General features: G+C 46.1%; 1 protein-coding gene and 1 long non-coding RNA gene across 7 annotated transcripts in view; both read right to left on the reverse strand.

Annotated features, from left to right (window-relative positions):
- The window catches only part of ERBB4 (erb-b2 receptor tyrosine kinase 4), a 575,035-nt gene that overhangs the window by 327,384 nt on the left and 223,047 nt on the right, over positions 1-24,604 (reverse strand). The gene's annotated exons all lie outside the window — the stretch shown is intronic.
- Positions 6,999-16,914, reverse strand: LOC121072594. The gene is made up of 3 exons (XR_005821332.1): positions 16,192-16,914; positions 10,881-10,969; positions 6,999-7,188 (listed from the first exon to the last, which is right to left on the reverse strand). It is a non-coding gene; the product is annotated as an uncharacterized LOC121072594 (long non-coding RNA).

Below are 24,604 nucleotides of genomic sequence, written 5' to 3' on the forward strand. Positions count from 1 at the left end.
TTTGAATGGATGGCTTATAAGAAAATAAATTAAAAAGGTGTATGATGGTGGCAGCGGGCAAGAGGACACGAATATTAGGCCACGGTTGTGCCAGATGACATTTTCCGAAGGGGCTCCTCTAATTGCTTTTTAGCTTTTAATTCAGCAAGGCATGGTCTCAGCCCGGCTTTGGTGTCAATAGCAGATGAACGCTCTTCTAGAGAGGGAAATAATGCCCGCCAATGTGTTTGTGTTCCTGCCTCAACTCAAAAACTCCCTGGCTGGTCTTTTAAACTCCACATATGGATCAGTCAGAAAAAAAAAAAAAAAAAAAAGGCTGGAACAAAGCAGTACTGGGGAAAAGAAAGTGTTCTGATCACCATCACCTGCGAAGAAAATGCTCTGTGAATGCAGCAATGATGGGCAAAACCACCCGAAGATTTTGAGCACCCATTGGATAAAGTTTGCAGTATCTACCTGCCCTCTAGTCCTGGATGGGGACTGGATAAGACAGGGATGCTCATATCAGCCAAACCAGTCACAACACGACAGACCCCCAGACTAAGAGCAGATCCTCGACTCAGCACAAACCAGGGCAGTTCTCAAGGGGCCGGATCCTGAGCAAAGAACTGGATTCCCACTACTGGAAACATTGCATATGGTGAGGTCTGAGCTCTCTGCATAGCTTCGGCCACAATCCAGCCAAAGGCTTGCTCCAGCTCGACACGGACCAGCCTAGACAGGAGGTGATATCCTACGGCATTCCTCGTTTACTTGAAAGGAACTTTTCTAGAGTGCTCTTACTGTCACACACAGCAGCCTAAACAGACTTGTTAAAATAGCACATTCTCCATGTCTGCAACTGAGGTGCTCACAGCCAAACAGCACAGTTGTTCAAGACAGAAATAGGTTTTTATCAGAGAACAAGCCTCCCAAAATCTGAGCAGGAATGGGACAACCAAAAGAATATGTCATTCTGCTCAATAAATGTGTTTTTTGCATATTGAGGGAAATACATTCCCAAAATATTAGTTAGAGTATATGTCCTGGTTTCAGGTAGGACAGAGTTAATTTTCCTCCTAGTAGCTGGCAGGGTGCTATGTTTTGGATTAGGATGAGAAGAGCGCTGATAACATGCTGATGTTTTAATTGTTGTAGAGCAGTGCTTACACCAAGCCAAGGACTTTTCAGCTTCTCGCTCTGTCCTGCCGGCGAGCAGGCTGGGGATGCAGCAGGAGCTGGGAGGGGACAGACCCAGGACAGCTGACCCAAACTGGCCAAAGGGGTATTCCATACCATCTGACGTCATGCTGAACAATATATAGGGGTGGCTAGCCGGGGTGGAGGGGGGGCCGGCTGCTCGGGGATAGGCTGGGCATCGGTCAGCGGGTGGTGAGCAATTGCATTGTGCATCACTTATTTCGTACACATTATTACTATTAATACTATTAATACTATTATTATTATTATTATTGTTGTTATTCTTTTCCCTGTCTTAATAAACTGTCTTTATCTCAACTCACAGGCTTCACTTTCCCGTTTCCCTCCCCCATCCTGGAGAGGGAGGGGGGAGGGTGAGCGAACGGCTGTGTGGTGTTTGGCTGCCAGCCGGGCTAAACCACGACAGTATATTAAAATATTTTTTTGATGCAATAGTTCATCTCCATTTCACCTACAGTATGCACCACTTTATTTTAAGGGTAATACTTTCCAAAGATGTAGGTATCTGATTTTCATTCATTTTTAAGAGGAACTGGAACTCTACCTTCAGCCACACCGAAGTGCTCAGTCAGAAAGCACACTGGGCTGGGTCTGGGTGCATTTAACGCAAGGCAGCGTGCTGTGAAAGCCCACTCACTGCCATGCCCAGAAGGCTGCTGCAAAGCCTCTGCCATCTGATGCGGACACCTTGTTCTAACCTACACTTCGTCCATGCACCTGTACTCTGCCCTTTTTAGTATTATTATTTTTTTTTTTACTCTTCCTCCTGCACCAGCAATCTTATTTCCTTTCAGCCCGCTCTGCACTGCACTGAAGTAACCTAAATTCACCTCAATAGGATCCCAGCCTGCAATCACAACATACAGCACACTGCCTGTCTTTACAGCCCATTCAAACTTCTGAGCTCCTTACAGCTCAACTCACCCAAATCTCACTTGTTTAGGCTTATTCCATCTCTGTTACCATGCAGTACCCATCTCCATGTCCTTCACCAGAAGCGTAACACCATTCTGCTGCATGCCATTATTTGCGTTAAGATAACAATTTAACATCTCATTTCTTTCTGACACACCAAACACTCCATGTTTTGGTGCATGTAACACTATGCCATCATGCCTGTAAAGCCTATAAAGGGCAGAAGGGTGCACCCCTCATAAATAAAATGTAGTAGGGCACAGAAGTTCATAAATGATTTCCTAACTGCATGGCATATCAGCAGGTCACTAAATGAACTGACCAAAGCAGCTCCACCACTGCCCTAATTTCATCAGAAACTGCGCTGTTGATGATGCCAATCAGTGTGAGGCAGCTTGATTTTAAGTAGAAAACTATCCTGAGGTGAAGAAGGCAGGTTAAGCTAAAAAAAGAAATAATAATAATAATAATAATAATAATGGTGATGATGATGATGATATAATAAAAAAAAAGATGTTATCAACAACACCATGAGCTCTGTGGGGAGCTGGGCAGGCTGCAGACTTGCAGATGGTGTTGGTGTCCTGCTGGACCAAGGGCAGTGGTCAAGCCCACCGTGTTTCATCAGTGGCTTCTTCATGTGCCATGGGCTGGGTTTAGATGTGACTGGGAGACACCTGGACCAAAATTACTGACAGCAATATTTTCACATTGAGAAGGGAATAAGCTCTTCTGAGGTTAATATGCATACTATGAAGATAAATGTTTGTGGTCAAGTGCAGCTGCGTACGTACAGCATTGCTCTAGTACCTAGAGCACTCCTTAGGGGTGCAGAAGACAGGTAGAAAATCCTAATTTGTTGTCTTTTGGGTAAAAGACAGGAAGGTGAGTATTTTAAAATAATGTTTATGTTGCTGTGACAAGCTGGAGTTTCAGCCCAAGATACAAAGGCCCTTCCTATTAGCCCTGTACAAAGCTGAACCCAAAACTCGGGCTGTTTCACCAGCACATCAAAAACCAAGCCCAGACCCCTCACTCCCCCCAGGGCACCGCTGTTAGGCCTGCTTTCATCCCGAGGGGCTTTTCACTACAGCACACAGCCCACGGGACAGATCTTACATCCCTCCCCAGGGCACATCAACAGCACATCGCCCAGTAGTCCTTACTGCCTGTGGTGCTGGGGACAAGCAGCAGCTCAACAGCGTCCCTGCTTGAGACCCCGCTGCTGGGTGGATTGAACCAGATTAAGTAAAATCTCCAGGCTGAGAACTTTGTAGCAAGAGCCAAGCGAGCATCGCTCATCCCCTGGATTTTGGGGGTGGCAGGAGCAAGATGCAGGCACAGAAAGAGCAGAGGTGCAGGGCACCAGCTCAGCATCCCTGCGGGCACCCCGCAGGTACGGCCTCAGCACCCTGCAAGCATTTCTACAGCGAGGAGAAACCTGTACATGCTCTGGGCAGCGGTTTCGCTCCAGTACTCCCGCGAATGAGTTCTGACTGTGCTGAATAGGTATCTTTGAAGGGAGGTTAATCTGCAGCAGCAGCCGCTGCCCTCTAGTCCCAGAGAGCCGCCTGCACATCGATTGCCTCCAGCGCGAGGAGGATCCGGCGGGGTCCGCAGGGTAAACGCCTCCAAATACCGATTGCTGCGCTGCCAGACCGCGGTGCCGCACGCTGCCTGGCCCCTTTCCCCCACCCGCTAAAACACACGAAAAGGAAATAAGAAAATAACAGTATCAATACGGAGTATCACCTTCTGCGGCAAGCGCGGGACAGCAGCCCCAGAGCGTGGAAGGCATGTCCTTCAATATTTAACTTCTTCACTCTTTGTTCTCCGTCTCAAGTTGAACAATACGTTAATTACCTGATGAAGCGTTATAATTACTCTAACAGCTCTACTCTTAGTTATAATTACTGCATCAACACTTTCCTTTTCATATGCTTCAATCTATACCTATTACATTGTCATGATGAAGACACATTAACATTATAATACCGTATAATTAGCTGATGAGCAATTAAATTATTCCACTGCTCTTGTTCCTCTTTGCCAAGAGGTTGCTTTCCAAGCGCTATTATCTTCTTTTTCTCTGGCTTGCTTTAGAGGTTGTTTTTTTATTCCATTTTTTTTTAAAGGACCTCATATACTTTATTCAAACAATTTCATTTAAAATTCCAAGCGAGTGCTGTGGTTAAGGTCCTAACAGAAGCTAATTTGTTCAAAATATTTTAAATTTCTTTCCTCTCGAGTTGAAACTGGTTTTGTTTTTTGAAAGCTGGCTAGAAGAGGAACGTGTCAGAGAAATATGTGGAAAAAATAAATAAATCGTTAATCGCTCCTTTAGAACACTTAGAGCCACATCGCGGAATTATGCTAATGAGAAGGAAAAAGGAAAAAAAACACATTATTTATGTTACTTTATGCCTGAAGGAAAAGATCAGAAGTATTTTCCACTGTTTTTGGTAACATCCTTGAGAAAAATGTTGGTAATAAGCTCCACGTAACTATTTGAGGATCTGGACTCAATCTAGACAGCGGTAGCAGCGAATTCTCCCAGTGTACAGGAAATCTTACAAATACTCTGCAGCACACAATAATGCTGCACTAGACTTTTTTATCTCTAGCACTTATCTTGATTATTAGCCTGCCTTGTAGGTCTCGTTTTCTTTGTCCTCTCACTTGTTTTTTGCGGCTGAAAATCGCTCATTTGCTTTTCCATCAGTGCGGGCAATTCTTGGGTTACGATACACCCTTTCCCCTCTCCTCCTCCTGGTTAAAATCATTTTAATATGGCTGTAAAATATCAACAGCGCTGCCTTTGTGGGAACATCGGGCCCATCGCTTTTACACAGCCCTGGGCTGTCTGGTTCTGGGGATTATTTCTGACTTTATTTTCTCCACGCTTTTCTGCCGTCACTGTTGCTCTTCAATCAATGCTTTGTAATCAGATGGCTCTTTCCATGTAATAACACAGAAAGATGAGCAAAACACCTCGGGATGACAGCAAGACTGACCCAGGCGACGCAGTCTGACCCCAGAAGGCTGGGGAGCAGCCTAGCATCCCTATTTTCCCCATCTACGTACTAAGTTTTGCATGGGGGCTTTCCCCACCTCGCTCTCTTTTGTTTTTAGTATCAGAACCCCTCAGTTTTCATTTGAAGATAGTGGCAACTGTGACAAATCCCACCTGTCATTTACTTGATTAAATTCCTCAATTTCAGAGCTACTTACCACGTCTTCTGCCACCTCCCACAGCAAACCTGAATTTCCCATCCTTGTGCTCAAGCTGTTACCGGGCAAAATTCCTCATTTGCTGTATGCACCATCCCTGGAAGCACTCAGGCCTGTGCTTGCACTCCTCTCTACCCAAGAAAACCCTGAAGGACCTCACTAAATTTGTCCTGGTGAGGATTACTAAAAACATACGGAATCTGAACAAACATCCAGAGGACTCAAAGCTGTCAGGAAGGTTTTTTTGGCTTTTTCCTGATGGCTCCCTGTCTCTGCAATACCTACATCAGCCTGGCTGCTAATAATGTACTCGGCAGTTTCCATCCTCCGCCCAGGCTCCTGTCAGCCTCCGTCCCTTCCTCCTGCTCTTCTTCCTCCAAGGCGGGTCCAGGTTTCCGTTCCAGTGGCCTTGCCCACACCATGGCTTCCAGTTGGCTCACCTCCTCCCTGAAGCAGTCCTAGCACTTTGGGGTGAGGTGCGTGACTTTGACAGCTTTGTCAGATGGGAAAACGCTGGGACAATCAGCACTGATCCTCTCCGATAGCCAGCATTTATCCCTGCTGCTGGTGCTTCCTGCAGAGCTCGCTGCAGGCTGTGTTAGCACCAGACAAAGGGACTGACAGCTCGGGTCTTGCGGCCACGTAAACACATGAGCACTTCTCAAACTTTCATCTGTTCTCCTGCATTTAAGGTATTTTTAAACTGTACATATCAAGCACTTGCTGTTTAATCACCCTCTTACTTTCCATGAAAACTCCCATTTATTTTCTGCAAAGTTCTTTGCATAGACACCATGAAAGCACAGAACTGCTAGACAATAAACCAAACTTAAAAGAAACGCAACGGAGCTGACGCTTCCCATCCTCCAATTTTGTATTCCTCTGGGAGGATTATTTGGGAGGAAGCTGGTCTAAAATGGGCCATGCTAAACAGCCCTTCGCTTCTGCACAGGGCTGCAGAGCGTTGCTGTGTGATTAAGCCAGAAATAAGGCAGTGCCAGAATGACCTTTTTCCCCACCGTTTTCACGTAGCAGGTAGCAGTGGCATCATGTGCTATCTCCATTACTTGAAGTGGGGATAGAAAGCTCAACATCTGGTCAACCTCCTGTTGTTTCGGGTTTTTTTGGCCATGCCTTTTCCCAAAAAAAGCCCTTTGCCAGATGCAGTGCGCATGTACCTCCAGCCAGGTCGTTCGTTTTGCCCTGATCTTTACTCATCCTCCGAGGGCTTTGCAAGAGCAAGATACGCACCTCAGCCTGCGAGGCTTTATCGCCCCAATTTTGTGTCTAGCAGAGCTTCCAGAGGGACTGCCCCAACACGCAGAGCTGGCCACGGAGCCAGGAAGGACGTTCATGCAAACATCTCCCTGCTACCTGCATCAAGGAGAAAATCTCCACTCTTACATTTTTTCTCATCTCCACCCCGAGCATTCCCCTGCAGGGCTGTGGTCTTGCTCCCACATAAGGTCACGGATTCGGCTTTTGCTCTGGTAGCTGCTCGATTCAGGGACAGCTTTACGGGTACCCCTGCCAGCCGAAGGGCTGAACTTTACCCCTTATTTCTGGAAGAAGTGCCAGCTTCAACCTCTGCTGCTTTACAGGACTGATCCAACCTCCCTCCCTCCCCACAACGCGCTTGTTGTTCAGCGATCGCAGCTTTTCGGCTTTAAAAAGCATCTCATCATTTTTGCCCATACTGTTTATTTCCTGATGTTGTTTTAAATTGTTTGCACATGGCCCCTGGTATCTCAGCGGGGGAGCACTTTACAAATAAAATGATGAGGAGGGTTAAAAGGATGCGACTTGCTAATACACACTAGTAACAGCCAGATGTCTTATTGCCTTGGAAAGAAACAAAAAGGAGAAAAACTGATCATCCTCGTGTGGATTTAGTTGTATGTAGAACACTTTAAAAATGAAAGCCAAATAATATACCAGATGCAAAAACTGAAATTAACAGAAGTGGGTCTGAAAAGCAGACGTACAGAGAAATGAAGGGAGACGTGCTTCCTCACGCTGCTCTCCACAATCGTACTGCACTCCGTAAGATTTTGGTAGCCTAAATCTTCTAAACAGTGGCGTTTAAAATAAAACTACCACATGTGGTATCAAGCCAAGTATGTAAGAGCAGGGGCCCCACACACCAGGCTGGACCAGTCAAGCAGCAGCCACCCGAGCAGAGGGCTCCGGGCTCCATGGAGAAGCACGAGAGAGTCCTTGGCATTTTTATGTGATCATCTGACACCGAACTGACCCCAAGGGACAAAAAGCCTCATCTCAAGATCACACAGTCCAAACAACGAGACCAAACCCTAGGAAACTATCTGAATGGCATCACTCCCCACGCCCGCTCTTTGGGCATGACGTCCAACACCCAATACATGGGGTGTTGGTGGCCTGGGAGAGCGGTGGTGCCAGCAGCCCCCAGAGGCCAGGATCTTGGCTTCTGCCACCTCCCCATGGACCACACCGCAAAGCGGGGCCTGGCCACAGGGCAGGCCATCACCTCCTGTGCCACCAAACAGCACTCGTGCTGGGAAAAGTTTCGCTGCTGTCTCATGCTGGCAAGGGGAAAGGCGGTGGAGGCAAAGATTGCGCCCAAGGCACTGCAGAAAAACAGATCTGTTCCTTTGGAGGAGCTGTGAAATGCCATAAAGCATTTCCAGCAGCACGCATTTCAGGGAGCTGGGTTTAGCTGTAAGGCACGAGGGGGGAGACAGCCATGCACAGGTCTCGTAACTGTAAATTTGATCACCTTCTAAAAACCAGCTGGAGCCTAGTGTTAAGCCTAAATCTAGTTCTGCCTCAGTGGCAATAAATAAAATAGTAAAATACTCCAGGTAGTGGACAAGTTTAAACCCATAGCGAGAATAAAAAAGTGACTTTAGCATCTAAAGGTGTTCTTTTTTCTTTTTTTTTTCCCCACATGTTAATAAAGAAGAAAGACATTCACCAAGAACCCGAGTTAATGCTCCTTGAAGCCAATTTTCCACTGAATTTCACAAAGCTGTGGATTTTGCTCCTCTGAACTTGGTGGTAGTTTCAAGAAAGGCCTCTTCAAATATACAGGTTGCAGGCTGAAATGTGCCTCTATATTTTCTTAACCCTTTGACATGACACTTAGGAAAGTTCAGGTCAGTACTCACGGATGAAGTGTGACCACATTCCCTCTGAAGTCACACCTGAGATTAGTCTGTGGGGTCTCAACTCCAAGAAACCAGCTGCTGAGCAGATAAAAACTTGCACAGCACCAGCAGCATCGGTTGAGCAAATTTACACTAGCAGCAGACCTGGCCTTTAGCACCTGGTGGTATTTGCTGAAATCCTAGCAATCGTTTGGTTTGGGCAGAGCTCGTGTGCCTGGTATTGATAGTAGGATAGGAGCTGTAACACATCCCAGTAAAATCAGGACACCTGCTTTTGCTGTTCTATAAATTATTTAGGTTGGACAGGGTTAACAAGCTTGCTACTAGGATCAGGGTTGCTACACACCCAAATAAAATGAGGAAACACTCAATTCTTATGATTCTTCCTGAAACGATCTTGATGAAACAGTAAATTTTCAGCTTTTAGTGTGTGTCACCCCAAATGCAATTCCTGCACCACACCTGGCTGGGTCCACGCAGCCAGCAAGGCACTGCTGGAGTAAGAACATACAGATACAGCGCTAGAGCTGAGGCCATCTCCCAGAGCTATTCATTTCAAACAGAAATCACAGAATGGTTTGGGTTGGAAGGGACCTTAAAGACTATCTAGTCCAACCCCCTGCCATGGGTAGGGACACCTCACACTGCATCAGGCTGCCCAAAACCTCATCCAACCTGGCCTTGAACACTACCAAATCCCATCCTTTACCCAGGACAATTAAAAAGAAAACAGCTGCCAAAATCTCAGCCACCTTGACGCAGACACCTATGTTCTACTGTGACTTTTTCACCAGAAAGTGAAGCAATCCCCAAATGTGACACAGCTAACACCACAAGAAGTAACTGCACATCCACCGCAGGCTGTTTCTCCAGTAGCCAAGGCTTGCTGAGCGCCCTGACCAGCACCTCCATCCCCTACATGCTGACCCTCTCCCTCAAGCAGCAGCTGGTGTGGACATGCTCCCACCCAGCTTTCACAGCTGGACTTCCAGAGCACAGCTTTACTCTATCCTTCCATAAACATTTAGCAGTATTTCTACCAGATCGAGGCCCCATCAGTGTGCCAGACATTGCTATTTTCCAAGGCAAAGGAATTCATCACCCGTTCAGTCTCCAGATTGTGCAGGGAGCTGGAGATAGAGACAGCTATTGGGCATTTCTTCCCATCCCCGCCATTTAATGGATGGCAGCATGCCTTCGCCGCCACCACTGCGTCCAGCCCCCGCCGCATGGGAGGCGAGAGGTCTGCAGACAATAAATGCCGAGAGCGGTGGGGCCAGACGCTTCCCCTCCATTGGGATAAACGGGAAAACCAACTGGGGCCAGTGACCGGAGTGCGGCAGATGCCACCGAAACAAAAGGCGCAGGCAGGCGTGTCTTGGCTGCGGGGAGAAGGCAGAAATACCAGGAAAGAGCCCCCATAATTAGAGAAAGCCCGGCCCTATGCAAGGTCAGCATGTGCTGGGCTGAGCAGCGACTGCTGGGTGAAGCTTGGAAGAGGAACTAAAGCGATTACCTCCTCTGAAGCTTGAAATTCCTCCTGCCTTCAGGGAAACAGGGCTTTGGGCAGCGACAGATGGCCCCTCACGAGCCTTGCTGTGGTGGCTGGAGGCTTTGGACGCGTCCAGCCTGCCCTTCTGTGCCACGGCCCTGCAGCAGCAGTGTCAGCAGAAGGCAACCGGGGACCAGAGCTCGCAGCCCAGACACTTCCCAGGAGGAGACCGCAGGCGCTCGACTTCAGCTGCCAGCGGAGGTGGGCTTTAGCTCACAGCTCGGCCAACAAAGCAGCCCAGGGACCAGGCTGCTGGTGGACACGGCTTAAAGCTCCGCACAACAAACTGCACCAAAGCAGGGCTGCCCGAATCCTCTGTGATTTCCATATGGATAAATGTAACCAGGAAATAAAGGTTCAAAAGGCCTGTCTTCAAGAACTATTTCTCTTCTTGAACAAAAGCATCATCAGACAGAAATCTGGGCTCCAGACACCTTTTTTCCCGGCACCTCCAGACCTAAACACCTACCTTCACCCAGATCTCCTGGAGCAAGCTGCTGGTCTGCATGGGTGCACTCTCAGGCACGCACAAAACACCACCTGCTTTACGCCAGGAGGCCTCTGGGCAGCGTTATAAGCAAAATGCTCCACTTGATGAAGCTAATAACAAGGAGCTTGGCACCTCTCTGAACCTGCCATGTCAACATCTAGTCAAACAGTGTGCCCTAATCAGCATTCTTCCTGATGGGTTTATACTGTAATTGATAAAATTAGATTGAGTACTATTGTGCCAAACAGCAGTATAATTTAAATACCCTCTATTTAAAAAACTGCTAGCTCTTGCACAGAAAGTACTGTGCTTGAGGTAAGCATGTTACTTTTAATTCCCTACTTACCTATTGTGTCAAATATTTTCTTGTGGTTAAGATGACTCCCAGGTTTATTCTGCTATGTAACCCTTCTTGTTTCATTCATCATCATAAATCTGAAATGAGGCACTTGAATGTCATATTACTCGATACGGCATCTTCATTTACACCTGCTTATGCGTAACTCCCCCAGCAATCCAAACAGTGCTCTTCAAGTAGCACATACCAACACGTACTTGGAATTGAAAACTCAACAATAGAAAAAGAGAGAACTGACAGTGCCCAGAATCACGAAACAACAGGAAATATTGAGAACGGCAAGCTACTTCCATGAGAAGTACAGAAGAAATGTTGCCTTCGCCATCAGAGCCATGCTCGTAACAAAGATGGTGCTGATGCTTTCTTGGGGACAAAGAGCCCCAGAACTGTGCCTTTGTGGTAAGACCATCAGCTCATCTCTTACGTAGGGAGAATAATAAAATTTCTACAGAAATAGTGACTAACCAGTAAGGAATAAGCTGCACTGAAAAACTCAAGTTCAGAAAATAGGTTGTCTTAAGGAACCATGTAAAAATGTATAGCTGTATGCTCTGTAAATTTGAATTCAGTATAAAGAGAGATGTTAAAAGTTGCCGCAGATTTTATTTTTTTCTTCCTTCTTAGCCATCCACTTCTGGGTCTCATCTATAGTCAGAAATAAGTGTATTTCACATCATGCCAGCTAACAGCAACACTCAAAATACCTACCCAGCACACTTCACTGAATTAACAGTTACAGGCTTTTCCTATGTTTTAACATCATATTAGGGCTGCTGTGTGCCTATAATGTAGGGTGAATAGACCTGGCTGGAAAACAGTGTTTCTATTTTTTGGAGATCAAAAAATCTGTTTGCAGTTTGCACTGGCACAAAATCCCAAGCCCATATTGATGGGTTTCTGTGAAAGATGTCAATTAGAAAAACCCAATATTTTCTAACAACAATAAAAAAAATAAATCCCCAACCCTCCACTTCATGGGAGGAAACAGAAGCAGTGAACTGGAATGGAAACAGCCTAGTAGGCATTAACCCCAGGATGTGGTCTAAGCCTTCAAGAAGCTGCACACCACATTCAGCAGGGAAGTTCGGCAACTGTTCGGAAATTCTCCTTTTCAGTGTACTCACTGAAACAGCTATGTTTTTGTCAAAGGCACAGATTAAAAAAAAGAACTTAAAACTTAGCTTACAAAAAAATAAGCAAGCACACCTTTGGGCCTGCGACTTTTCCGTGCCTTAGCACCACCTTTTTAATTTAAAAAAATATACATATATATTTTTCCTTTTGGTAAAAATCATATATATGAAAACCTCGTTTAGCTGAAACAGCTGATTTTCTGTGCTTTATTGCTCCTTACTTATTGATATCTGGCTAATGATTTCTCTAAACAAAATCCCTTTAAGGCACTTGGCATTAACGCCAGTGATTGTGTCTTGCCATACGTGGGGCTGAAACTAGATGACCCAAACCATTCTGATTCTATGCGTCTTAAAAATACATTTGCATATAAAGATTTCAATGTGCAAATAGTAGCTGAGAAAGGGTAATGCATGGGCGTACTGAAAACGTAGCTTTGCCCCTTTATCTATCAAACAGCAGAGATGATCTGAGTTATCCCCTTCCATGAGCTTGTGAGGTCCATGCTCAGAAAGCCGGGGCTCTGTGCTCACTGCCACCAGCCGAGGATCTGCCCCTCTGACCTCCCTGGCAGCTCTCCAGTAACCCCTACATTTGAGCAGGACAACAATGACACCAAAAAGCAAATTGGGATCGTGACTTCGAGCCCAGACCACCCCGGTGCAGGTGCAATACTGCTGCGCCTCTGGGGAAGGAGCCAGGGAGAACCAGCACAGCAAAATGCCAGGGGGACAAATGAATGAAATGCTGGATTTGTGGTGACAAGTGTGAGATGGAGGAGAATTAGCAATCTTAGCACAAATTACAGTTGGGAGGACAAAGGCGACCTGGTTTTGGTCACAGCAAAGGTGATCAGACCAGAGCTTCTGAGTTAAGAAAGCGCACATTTCTTTTCTCAACTCCCTGATGGCTATCAGCTCTTTTCTAAGGGCTGGGTATGCTAAGCATGCATTACGTATATACACACGGCTCTGCCACCCTCCCTAATTGCTCTAATCATGCACTTCATTATTAAGGCAATTTCTAATGGCACACACTGCATTAACTGAGTCTTTCAGTTTACTTTCTTCCCCGCTTTTAACTGAGAAGAGGAGACCAAGGAGGAAGGGGAGAGAAAACTGCCCCCGTTGAGCACTGCAGATTGCAGTCGATTTCTCTCGGGCCAGGTTTGTAGGGCACAGGGAGCTCGGGTCCCAGATGGCTGATGACAGGGGCTGGGAAATGCCGACAGCCTCCCTAGCTCCGGATAGCCATGCTCGCTCTGCTGCAAAGGCAGCCCCCGGGGCACAGAAGAGGACGAGATGAGCCCCTCCGATGCCACGGCCAAATCCCCGCGACTGTGCGCTGGTCCCTTCACAGACACAGAGCTCTCGGCATCTCTGTAGGCCTACAGATAACCAGACTTTATCCTGACTTATTGTACAGCGCTGACATACAAGCACAGAAGCAAGCTGGAAAACAGTGAAGTGCTCTTTTCTAATCTTGCTAGCTTGCTAAGGACACTTCACTCTAAGTGATAAGACAAGATCAGTGGTGACATTATTCATAACTGAAACCAAACATCCATTATCTGGCTTTCAGTGCCTTCCTTGGCATGGCTGTTAGGTTTTCCTCATACCTTCGCAGAGCACAGAGCAATCTAAACTTAAGATGCTATTTCAAGCAGTTTAATGTTAAAAGTGTTTTTACAATCAAAAAGCAATGCCACACAGCAGCTGTTAAAAGCTCTGCCCATAGGACTCATTGAACAGCAAAGAAAGTTACGGTTATGAAAAACACCCCTAATGCTCCACTGAAGGTGAAACTTCACTTATTGATCACAAACCATGCCCCCTTTGCACCGACTGATGCCTTACGGGACAATCAGAGCCGGACCACACCACCTTCGGGCAGCCAAATCTTCGTTTCACCCAGCCTGTGCAAGCATCGGCAGCTTGGCCACTTGCAGCCTTCACTTCTGCTGCACAGCCACGAGCAGCCCCAGCCACGGAGTCCTGAGACCGTTTTCCATCCCAGTGCTCGGCAGCAGCAATGTGATGTCCCACCTAGAGCCTGCAGGGGTAAACGCTCGGCTTCGTTTGCAATTAGTGCCCTGCCCCAGACCAGGCTGTGCAATTAAATACTATGTGACCATAATTTTCTGCATCTCTGGGGAAAAGCAGACAGGGAGAGAGAAGGGGAAGGAATGGGAGCTGCAGCATTTAACAGTGACTGCATGTTCAGGCCCGGGGCCAGCACTAAGGTCCCGGGCAGCGGAGATGCTCCTGCCTGCGACAAGGGAGGCTAGGAGAGCCCCAGACACTAAAACTCACTGAGAGCCCTCGATGCTGAGCTGGAACAAAACTGTGCAGGCGCTGTGCAATACAGCGAAAGTAGCTGTAACTGTGTAACAGGATAAACTTCTTCACTAAGGAGCTTAGTTAGAAAATACAGGTCTCGGGAACATTGTGCAGGGTCCCTCTGCGTGACTCAAGTCAAGTACCTGCTCCCAGACACCCTGCGCAAAAAGCTTCCCAAATGTTAAACGTTGCCTAAACGAGGATAAATTTAGGTGCATAGATTGACTGCTCTCCACCACAGGATGACTGACAGCTTACAGAAACTACGGAGAGAATTAATGTGTATAAAAGTGCCAGAGTAATCACAATATATTTACATTTTTCTGACACATTAGTCAAACATTTATCATTTCTTAAAATGTGGCTATGATACTTTGTCTAAACTGTCATGAGTCACAATGTAATTACATGGTAATCATATGGCAATTAATTTATATGATATTCATTTGAAACAGAGAAGAATTAGGCTTGTGATAGCATGCAAAATTAACAGGCACACCAGACAAGGAATAGAAATTAAGGCACTGGAAAAAAAAAGTCAGAAAATAAATGTTAAAATCAATGTTAAAACAAATTGCTCCAAGCTTTAGGGAAAAGCTACGAGAATAAACCAATCAATTCTATGTTTCCAAATTTCTTTACCACAGTCTCCCAAAAGTTGTTTTTCACTTCATTTTAACCCCTTGTATCCATCCTAAAGGCCATTTCAATCTTCCCTCAATCTGTTCACGAAGTTTCCAACCAACAAACAAGAGACCAAAAGCAAAGGACCTCTGCATTTGTCTGTGCCCTGCTTCAGCTGAGGTTTCGGGTCTCCAGATCACTGCCAGGGCTTCTGGGCACAGATGCTATGATACGGCGTGCTCCGGTGATGCTCACAAACTAATAGAAAACCAGTGGCAATCCCAAACTCTCCTTGCTTCAGAGACCTCCAGCCCTGTAATCTCTTCTCCTCATTTATTAGGTAACTCCAGGGCAAAGCTGGGCACTGAGCAAAACCCTACAGCAACGGGAAACTGGAAGGGCTGGGGCTGGAGGGAGACGACGACGATTTGGGCATGGTTATAACCTTGGCGGTGTTCAAAACACCCGAGTAGGATGCTGGATGAGTGGGGAGCAAAGGAGAGTGGCAAGAAACGTCTGCCAAACAGAGAAGCTAGAAAACCAAAGGGCCCACCTAAAAAATAACTTCTGAGCTTCAGAAAGGCTTTCAACAACAACAGAGAGTAAACAATAAAAAAAGAAACCTATTTCACAGTGAAGAAAATTAAGATGCCATACACGGTGAATTATTCCATTTACAGCTTCCTTTTAAAAAGTCGTACTAATTAATGGGTTTAACTAATCTCATTCTTATTCACAAGACAGCCTGTATTTATTTTGCAAAGAAAATGTTTAACTGGAATAGCCTATTGAAGTCTTCCTAACTCATCCTCAGCAGTTGTCTGGGGAAACAGCACTGTAGTCATATTTAATACATGCACTGTGTACAGCAACTTTGATGAAAAGAGGAATAAAGTTATACAATTATTGCATTAATTATACATTATACATTTTTGTTCAGTGGCCCTTAGTGCCTTGCAGCCTAGCTGGGTCACCTGGAGAAAGGCTGCATGGAAAAGCCATCCCGCCAACACCGCGAAGGCGGTGCCTGGGACACTGTGAGCAGCAGGAAAAACGAAACCCAGCCTCTACCTGAAAATAAAAGCGGCCAAGGAGCAGGGCTAGGGGACCAGGGTCACGCAGACGGCTGCAGAATGGCCTTCCCTCTTAGTCTGCCTGGGTCAGCATCTTGAAAATGCCCCAAAACCCACCCTGAGCCTCACCTTGGGATGCTCTTGAAGCGTGCCCGAAGCTGCTGCTTTCTGTATAGCACTCCAAAGCCATTCTGACACGGTGCTGCTGTCACTCTGACCTCCTGCCCAGCCCCTCTGCCATCGCCCACTGTGACCCAACAATGGGGTCAGGCCCAGCAGCCCTGCTGCCCCGGGAAATGGGAGCCAGCCTGCACAAACGCCCCAAACCCTTTTTGAGAAAGGCGCAGAGGAACAGTGGCTGGTGCCACCCTGGGATTCTCCATCCACATCCACCTCTGGGCTGGTGGAGCTGGACACCTGCTGCAATGGGACACTAACCAAGGTGCGGGGGACCCCAGGAGATGGGGTTAAACTGGGGACTGAGGGTGTCCAAAGCTGCTCCAGGTGAGCTGACTTACAATTATGTGGTGCCTCGCTTGCACGCATGTGGAACAGGGCACAAATCATCTCTGACCATCCACCAGCACGGAGCAGAGGATCTCCTTCATGGCCACAGATGATGATAAATGACACTCGACACCATCCCGTCACTTCTTATATATCCTAACTTCACTGTTAGCTGTCGTACTGTGAAGCTGCTCCCAGGCTCCCCCTCTGCGCTATGTGGAAGAAAATGGGTATGCCAAGTTCCTGATCCCATTTACTACGTGGCTGTCATATTTGTATGGGGTAAATACACCACGGCTTAAGCAAATAATGAAAAAATAATAATTACCTAATGAATTCTCTGATTGACTCGATAAATGCTCTTCAAACATATAGAGGAAAATGGAATCATAAATAATGCACCCCTCACTGATGGAAACAGTTTTGAATAAACTTGCACACGTCTGGCAGTGTTTACTGAGAGGGCTCCAGCATGTTCCCAGGCACGGTGCCTGCCAGGAGCCACCAATGGGAGTTTGGGCGTGATGTTACTCTGTCTGATGCTAAGTCTGGGTTTTTAGGGAGCAAGGAGGAAGGTGTGTGAGGGAGCTGATATCCCGAACCCCAGGCAAAGGAGCCTGCTGGCCTGCAGAGGCGACACATTGCACCTCCTGCCCACCAACATCCATGCGTACAGGCACGCACACATTATATGGTGCTGAGTTTGTGTTTACAGATGGGCAGAGAAAGATTTCAAGTGGCTATGCCTGGTCTAAAACCTGAAATCCCACCTGGTTCAAGCTCAGACACACCAGAGAGCTGCTGCGTGCAGGCACAAGCTGGTACCTCCATGCAGCACTGTGCACCTACCTACGGCCCAGACAGGTCTCCCTGATATCCCCAGCCTTCTCCAGGCTCTGCGACAGATCCATCCTCACCTCCTTGGTGCATGCCTGAGGTGGCCCAGCTTGGAGGACAGGCTCCAGCTGAAGTTGGTATTTGTTCCTTGCTGCCCTCCCTGTCTGCAAAGCACACACTCGGCTTTCACTCATACCTATGCGAGGTGCATACAGAGCAGGCTGGGAAAAGTGTCAGCATATACATTATTTATGCATCTTATTGAACGGGTTTGGCTTGGGTGATCGATATGAAGAAACCCCCAAATGCTCTGAAAAGCTCAAGAAGCCAAGATCTGTAGATCTGCCAGATCAGTCTGTGTCAGCCTTTGCAAGGACTGGATTCTAACTCAAGCATTTTTGAGATCTCAGGTAGGAAATAAATGAAGACCTCTTCCACCTCGTGTGCTTCCTGCCCCCTTTCCTGCAAGGGTGACTCGCAAGGACCGGACACCATGCACGTTTCTGCCCGTGGACTCGTCCCGCAAAGCAACTCCCAGCTCTTTCTCAGCTCTCTGAGAGAAACCGTTAAGCCTTCCGAAAGCAAGACCAAAATATTGCATTTCCCAGGTTGTCAGGAGGATTCTCAATGCGTGTATACATAAATTGAGTGTTGCTGATTTCTTCTGTACAACTCCCCAGAGCTTTACCACGCTGGCAGGCTGTGGGCCAGACGAAAAGTATTTTCAAGACTTACCAAAACTACATTTATCTTACTCGTGCTTCATATGCCCAAAACAGTTCTCACAGATGACACCTGATGGAAAATGCTTTAATGGACTATAAATTCTGCCAGCTCCTCTATGCCTGCTGCAGGCTCCGGTTAAATATAGCAAAGAAGAACTATTTGTACGTAAATAAATTATTCTTCTACGGATAAAACCAGTCAATGTGGGAGATCGGATCCAGTTCAATTAGTGCCTCCATGACAGTAATGAGAAAAATACTCTACCATGACCTATTGTAAATCTAAGAGAAAAGGCTCCAGCAGGGAGTTTGCAATTCCAGTGCTAATTGTACATAATTAAACAATGTAACAGCACCACTTACAATAATTTCAATGAAGTTCAGTGATACACAAATTTACTAATTTTATTACAACATCTGTGTATCTTCATTTGGTTTCATTTATTATATTTCTTACGGAGGCAACAGCTCTTTTCAGTAAAATAAGAATTGACCTGCATTTTTATGAGTAACTTGTTTCCATCAAACCTCAACCCAGCAAAGAGAAGGCAGATTTGATGAAATATCACAAAAAAAAAATAATCTATCCTTATTAGGTTGGAGAAAGTTCTCAAAGAATAAACATAGCAGCAAAGGGAGAAAAGGATCAATTTTTGGTTGACCAAAGTAAATCGAATATTCATCTTAAGTGTGGCAAGGAGCTCCGTCTGGGAAGGGGAGGGAAAATGCACTCAAAAAATAAGAAGGTGCTCACTGTTTTGCAGTTTACCAGCACGTACTGGTGCTCATACTTGTCTCTCCAGCAGTGCTGGGCTTGGCATCGCCTTAGTCTGGCCTCCGTGACAACTTTCAGCCAACAGCCCTGACAGGGTATAGCCCCCGAAGGCTCTGGAGTGTTCATGGAGAGGTCAGAGTCAGAGCTAAAATGGAATCATTCCTTTGACTTGTAGCATAGGATTTCCCTGCTCACGTTAATATCTGGTTGCTGTATCTGTAGCGTCTCTCTGTTTCAGCCTGCATCAGTGGCTCCTCAAAGGTGCTTAAGAAAAACAGCTTTCTGGTTAAATTTGCCATTGCTCCAGTGGAAAAGTTTTAGAGGTCTCCTGGGGAGGATTAGGAAAAAAAATAGTAAGGTGGAAACCCCTGAATGAAAACAAGAGGAATTAAATTAGGAATCTTAAATGTAAGGATGATTAGACACCCTCTTATATTTACAGGATGAAAATCTTTTTCTGGGCACCCAGAAAGGATCAGAGGTCTGAATGTAAGAGGAAATCACCATGTGCTAAAGGTGAACGAGATGGTGAGACCTGGATTTCTGCCTTTGAAAAGTCTTCACAGACCCCAAACACATGCAGGAACAAAGCTGTGTGTGAAGCACAGTCAGATATCTCATTTGTTGTGATCCCTGGGAGAGGAATCTGCATTCGGCCACCATCCCAGGCAAACCCTGAAGAAACCAAGTATATGCTCTTTAGCAGAGGGCAAAGCAGTTTCGCATTGACAGCTCCAACATAAGGGACTGCATTTTGACTCCTCTTGTATTTGGAGAACCAGCACATACGTCCTACCTGCCCTACTGTTCTCCTACCAGCCTTGTTGGAGCTTGCCCGGTTTACTGCCTCTCCTTGAAGGCAGCAGACCTCTGGGGAAGCGTATGGAGCAAACTGCAATTAGTCTTCATCATAAACAAAGCAAAAAATCATGGCTACCCACAACAGCTGGCAACTCTTCCTGCAAGTACCTCCACCAGCTGCACCACGCAGACCTTCTGCCTTCTCCACTTTCTCTCTCTTTATCCTGAGAAGCAAGCCAGAAAAACGAGAAGTCCAAGAGGAGGGGTGGGGAAGGAAAGCAAAAGCGAAGCTCAGAAGTAAGAGGCAATGAAATGTGAAGAATAGCCTTTTTTTTTCTGTTACTATTGTTCCAAGGAGTTCGGGCTTGCACAAGTAGAATCCCTTCCAGTTCGGCTCATCAATCACCTGGAGACACCACCCCCCTCGCACAAGAGCGAGCTTCAAATTGGCTTCCACCAATAATAAAAGGTAGCGAAGAGGGACATTCCCTTTAGAGGACTGTTTAATAAATCTTACCCAGACAGGGAACATGAGAAATTGAAAAGATTTCTTGGAAGACCATGGCCGCTCCGTCCTGTGCTGCTTTCATATTACTGATGCATGCTTTCTGCAACTGGTACTTTAATGTGAATTTTCGTAGTCTGATTCTTGTTAGCTGGTATCATCGAAAATTAACCATTAAACTTGAAATATTTAAAAACATGGCAAAGGTAATGAGTTATGTTGATGGAAACTGCATGCTGGCACCATTCCTGCTGCTTGTGCTTGCCTGGCTGCAAAAACACCAAAGAGACCCTGTTGATACTCCTCTATTTTCAGCAGTTGCTGACATTTTGCTGTAATTTATTCTCATTTTCCCCTCTTCTTCTTAAAAATAACACCACCGCTACTCTTCTAATAATAAACCAATAGCTTTCAAGTCCAAAAGACCTTTCCGCAGAGGACCATTTCTGCTGGTAAACAGTGACTAAGTGCGGCTTGCGGAGCATCTCCAGTGTAAACCCCCCCAAGGCTGCTCATAATATTATGCCTAGCATCGTGTTACCCTTGGGCTTCTTACTCATAGGTAGCCTGTCCTTTCCATTGTAGGCTTCCAAGCATCAGCAGCCAGCAGAAAGCCCGTTCCAGCCTGGATCTGGTATATTTTTGATGGCTTCCTCCTCCGCTTTTATCTGTCAGAAGTGCTGAAGGCTCCCACAAGCTGCGAAGCGTTTCTGACATTCATGGCTTTTAGATCCAGGGTTTCAAAGAAGTGCTGAAGGTTATGTTGATTAAGCCCAAAGATATATTTTCAGAAAGCTGTAGCTTAAATAAAAAAGGTGTTTTGCTGTCACAGTGATCAGCCAAAACTGTTACTGAACCAGAGCATATGGGAGACGAAAGCCATCAGAGGAACGTGTGATGTTACACGCTGCTAAGATTTGCTCTCTCCAGCAGAGATCAGACGCAGCAATAAGGCAGAAGAGACATTTAGCTCAATTAAAAAATAAATAAAAACAAAGACCTGCATTGAGCGACATGGCAGCCGATTACCCACCAGTTAAGTGGGGGCTGAGAAAAATCGTTGCCTCTTAAAAGCGCTATCAGACAAGAGACCTTTTTGTTTTGAGAGCCCCAGAGGGGTACCGAGATGTGCCTGGAGGATGGAGCCGTAGATGTTTATTTAAGGGAACAAGAGGTGCCTTTGCTGATACCTTCCCTGAAATCCAAAATGAAACCTCCTTCTTTTGCTTCTGGGAAGTTCATGCTAACCAGGCACAACGGGATTTATCGTTCTGGCAAATTAACATCCAGTGGACACCGGCTGCAGCAGGTACGACAAATATTTGCATCGGCTTTGAATTTGCAGAGTGATGCAGCATTAAAAATTCATGGGAAAAAATATAAAAGTTGCTCAAGGAGCTGTCAGTTCTGGGCTCTTCACAGTTGCTCTAACAGTTACAGGCAGCAGTCATTTTAAAATGACTAGCAAAACTTAACGGACGTAAAAAGGTGGTGTGTAATTCCTCTGCAGAAGTCAGAGCTACAACCCAATGCTTTAGGTACAGCAAAACAATTAAAACTTTAGAAGAAATGAAAACAAGAAATGAGATTATGGCTCATACTGGAGACATGTTTGGAGGAAGGTGAGATTTTATGGGAGGAGTCGAGGTGCAGAATTGCAATCCAAATTATTTCTTTTCAAGCCAAAGTCTCGGGGAATGTGTGAACTCTATTCAAAGTCATTTTAATAAATCGGAATTTTATAACTCTTGGCTGCAGGCTTAGCTGGCTCTGATGTGTCTGTGCGAGTACGTGCAGATCACCTTATTTGAAATGATTTCCATCCAGCGCTGATCTTTCTGTATGCACATTGTGAGGCTGACCAAGGGGAGAACGTGAGCCCCGGGACATGTGCCCCAGGACTAAGGAGCACCACGAGGTCTCCTGGAAACAACTGCTCAGCACTTCCCGAAATGGGGCCATAGGAAACCACACTTAAAACGCTCCCTTCTCCCATCACTCTGCCTAAGGACAGAGAGAAAAACTCCCAGTGCGGGTTGCTCCAAATACCACCTGAGAAATCCCTCTTCAGAAAACCAATCTACCTGAGGGTGGTTTTACATCTCCCCAGCGTGCACGTGGCAGCCACTGATCCTGCTGGGTCTCTGCTGAACAAATCAGGGGTCTCGCTGCTGTGACAGTCATCTAACAAAACCAAGAAATTATGTTAAGAACATCATACCAGGTGCAAAAGAGTGGGATGGAGAGGGATTCATATATATATATATATATATATATATATATATATATATATATTTATATTTAATTAACAGAGGCTGGTTGTACTCCCTAGTAGGATGTGCCCTGAACTCCTGCCTTGAGCTCTCTGCTCTCCATCACCCGATCAAAGCCAGACCCTGCAGGACAGCTCCCAGTGCAGTGTGAGCACCTTCTCGTTCCCACAGCACCCTTCGGTGTCCTCACATGCTGCTTCCTGAGCAGCACGTTTCCACCAGAAGCCAAAAAATGAAAAGGTTATCACAAGTATGCAGAACTGAGCGCGCAGAAAGGCCAGGAACTACATTCATTAAACCTCTGCCTACTGAATACATAACATCGAGGTAAATGAGACATAAAAAGAGCACTGCCATTGAAGCTGAATAAGCATTTCATCCGATCTCAGGAACAGCAGAGAAAAGGACGGGCGTAAGGAGCCAGCCCCACTGGGCAGGAAGGGGAACCTTGCTCCATAAGCGAGAGCACACGTACAAGAGCGCAGGTGACCTGCAGGTGCCTGGTTTTGATGCTCTCGGTGTACAGCACGTATAAGGAAATCCATTGACATAACCTTATTTTTTCATTGGGACTGAAAGCCTGGAAAACATTTTCATGCATATCAGCACATGATGTGCTATATTACCGCAACCCGTTAGGGGATAACTGTGGTTATCTCTTCTATTAAATAGAGAGCAATTGAGAAACACCACGTTTTGGTCAAGCAGCAGTATCACAAGCCAAAGCAAAACACCTTTTTATTTTAATAATTCACCTGAAATCTGCATTGTGAATACCTGCAGCCAGCTCTCTTCAGCCCTACACTGCCTGGCCAACACACAGCAACATAAGCTGAACTGATCCTGAGGCAGGCCTGCCACGGGGGGTGCAAACGTATTGATGTGAGTGTGGATTTAAGTCTGCCAGGCCTACTCTGCCCAAGAAACACCAGCTTGCCTATTAGGGACACCTGTAGCAATATGTTATTTCAGCATTTCGGGAATTTGTCATTTCATCAGCCTAGGCTAGGCATGTGCCAGATGGATAGATCTGCAAGGTGAGGGGGTCAAGACTGAGGGGTTGGAGGATGAAAAAAATTAGACTAACTCTTCAGAAGGGATAATTTTTTTCTTCTTAATTAGGACTGCACAACTGCCAACTAAGATCCTCCCTTCCCTGACCAGAAAAAGGAAATGCCTGCTGCAAAGAGGAGCAGAGCAGAGCTCGTGCTACGCTACCACCAGCTTTTCCATCACACCTTCCCAAACTCCCGAAGAGCTTCCCAAGCTTTTCTTTCTCTTTGGGGGCTGGGGGAAGATATTTTTGATTAAAAGGTCGTAACAGCACCAAGAAAAAAAACAGCATGAAAACACTTTCTTTGGTATGACTAAATTGCCTCTAACATGATAAACATCGCCTCCCAACAGGCTCTAACCATACGTATTTGATTTTGCATTTGATCAGTTTGAGTGATTTTGGTGTCACCCAACCAGGGACACTTATAGGCTGCACAAGAAATAAATGTCCTTTTAGCCACATTTTATTCTTATATATGCATTGTTCTGTTAAAATAATTCATTGTATCCTAATGAAATGAGCATGACTGGCTGGAGGAATGAACGAGCGCTCGCTCCCCGGTGATGGATATTTATGCGCATGGATGGAGGATCTGTAATGGGAGATCTATCATTAGTGCCTCCATCAGTTTTGTCTTCATTTCACATGCTATGAGCGAACCGAGTGTTGTTTTTGGGGTGTAATTGATCTATAGCCGAAACAAATCAGCTCCACAGCTAAGTGAGGAGATGAAGTGGTGGATAATCTGTAGTTTAAAACCAGCTGTTCTGCTGAGATCAAATGATTGCTTTGGCACTGAACTGATTGGCACTGAACTGATTAGCTGACACGGGAGCGTGTTTCAGCATCCGCCATCATTACCGGGCATCGCCTCCAGAACCTCCGGCCACGCCGACGCCGAGCACCGGAGCTCATCGATGGCACGGCTGGGGTCGGCTTGCTGTTAGCTAAATAGACGGACCTCACCTGGCCTCAATTACAAATATCTGCATTTTCAGGAAATGAGTAGGCAGGAGGGGCAGGGAAGGAGGATATCAGCCAGCAGTCAGATAACCACAACTG

This window comes from Cygnus olor, chromosome 6 (genome assembly GCF_009769625.2).
Source record: "Cygnus olor isolate bCygOlo1 chromosome 6, bCygOlo1.pri.v2, whole genome shotgun sequence".
In the NCBI taxonomy this organism is placed as follows: domain Eukaryota; kingdom Metazoa; phylum Chordata; class Aves; order Anseriformes; family Anatidae; genus Cygnus; species Cygnus olor.